Consider the following 2,500-nt stretch of genomic DNA (forward strand, 5'->3'; position numbering starts at 1 on the left):
TTTCTTTGTTGGGTTTGTTTCGTTTTGTTTTTGTTTGTCTGTGTCTTAGTTTGGATGTTTGTTGTTCTTGTCGTTTGTTGTATTTATATGTTTATTCATTTATTATTATTATTATTATTATTGTTATTACTATTATTATCATTATTATTATTTTATTTTTCTATTATCTTCTAGATGATGTCATTATTGTCAATGTGATTGTGAGTTATTCATGATGATGGAAATCATACTGATAGTAATAATGATATTGAAATTATCATAACAATAATGATGATAATCATCATACTAGTTTTTTTTATTAGTTTTGATAATGATAATAATAATGATGATACCAATAACGATAAGGATGATAATAGTTATGATAATAAAAATATTGATGATGATATCAATAACAATGATAGTGATAACGATGATAATGATGAAAATAATAACGATGATAATGATAAAAATAATGATAACTAATAATGATAATGAGGATGAAACTAATATCAATTATAATGATAACAATGGTAGTGTCATCATCTTTATCATTATCATTATTACTTATATCATTATCATTTTCATTATAAGTATCACCATTACTATAATTGTCATTATATTTATTATCACCATCATCACCGTTACGATTTTATCATTATCTCTATAATGATAATGATGGTATCCTTAATCAAGAAGCTTAAAATGATGATGATATTGATAATGACGATCATTATTATTATCATCACTATTATTATCAATATCAATATCATTATCATTATCTTATTATCATTATCCTTATCATTATCATCATCATCAATATCATTATCATCATTAATATCATTATCATCATCTTTTTTACTCCTATCATTAACCTTATCATTATTATCATCATCTTTTTTACTCTTATCATTAACCTTATCATTATTATCATAATATCATTATCATTATCACCATTAATATCATCATCATCCATACCATCACAAAAATAACCACACAATCAAAAAGAAACAACTCAACCAAAGCAACGCTCACCCTCTCCCCGTTGCTTCCATTGCCTGATCAAGCACTTGCATTGCCGGAGAGGAGAGGAACCTTGGCTCCACCTCCGTGCTTGCGCCGCTCAACCGGTTCTTGCGGATACGTCAAGCTGATGTGACTCAACTTGTGTTTGCTTGCTGAGTTATATAATTGGCTTAGTGCCTTCAACTCCCTTGGAAATAGGGGTAGGAGGGTGGAGGGTGGGGTAGGTTAGGGGGGTTTGGGTGGGGGGGGTGAGGAGGTTGTTTGTTTGTGTGGTTGTTTGGGTGGGATGGTTGTTTGTTTGTGTGGTTGTTTGGGTGGGATGAGGAGGTTGTTTGTGTGGTTGGTTGTTTGTCTGTGTGTGGTTGTTTGTTTGTTTGTGTGGTTGTTTGTTTGTTAGGTTGTTTGTTTGCGTGGTTGTTTGTTGGTGTGGTTGTTTATTTGCGTCGTTGTTTGTTTGTGTGTGTGTGTGTTTGTTTTTTGTTTATGTGTGTATGAGTGCGTGTGTGTGTGTTTGTTTGTTTGTGTGTGTGCGTGTGTGTGTGCGTGTGTGTGTGTGTGTGTGTGTGTGCGTGTGCCTGCGTGGGGGTATGCAGGCAGTCTACTCGTTATCCGTTATATTGTCTCTTTGCATTATGATTAAGAACATTTGCATATAACCCACTGTAACTTGACACTAAGCCGAAGGAATTTCATTAGTGGTAAAGGATAGAAAGAGAAAGAGAGAGTGAGAGAAAGAGAGAGAAAGAGAGAGAGAGGGAGGGAGGCGGGGAAGAGAGAGGGAGAGAGAGGTAGAGAAAAAGATAGAGAGAGATAGAGTGACTGAGAGAGAGAGAGAGAGAGAGAGAGAGAGAGAGAGAGAGGGAGAGAGGGGGAGAGGGGGAGAGAGAGGGAGAGAGAGAGAGAGAGAGAGAGAGAGAGAGAGAGAGAGAGGGAGAGAGAGAGGGGGGAAAAGTGAGAGCAGGTGGGGGGTGTAAAAGGGGAGAGAGAGAGGATGGGGAAGAGGGAGAGAGGTAGGTAGCGAAGAGAGAGAGAGTGACTGAGAGAGAGATGACTGAGGAGAGAGAGAGAGAGAGAGAGAGGGAGAGAGAGAGAGAGAGAGTGACTGAGAGAGAGAGAGAGAGAGAGAGAGATAGTATGAAGAAAGAAAGTGGGAATGGTGAGAGAAAACGAATTTCTGCCGAGCATCTCTCTCTCTCGCTCTCTCTCTCTCTCTCTCGCTACATCCTCCCTCCCTCTTTACATTATCTCTCCCCCTACATCAGCCGCGCCACATGATTGAAATTGCCACCGGGTATATATAAACGGGGATAGATTTGCTAGACTTAGTGCCAGCTACGCGGCACCCCAGGTTTTATTTCATATTTTAGACACTGGACATGGTCTGGGCCACCTTCCACTTCTATATATATATATATATATAATATATATATCTAACATATAATATATATAATCAATATATTATATATATATATAATATATTTATATATAACATGTATGT

Source organism: Penaeus japonicus, unplaced genomic scaffold, assembly GCF_977035675.1.
Source record: "Penaeus japonicus unplaced genomic scaffold, GWHDUDI00000001_assembly GWHDUDI00000029, whole genome shotgun sequence".
Taxonomy (NCBI): Eukaryota; Metazoa; Arthropoda; class Malacostraca; order Decapoda; family Penaeidae; genus Penaeus; species Penaeus japonicus.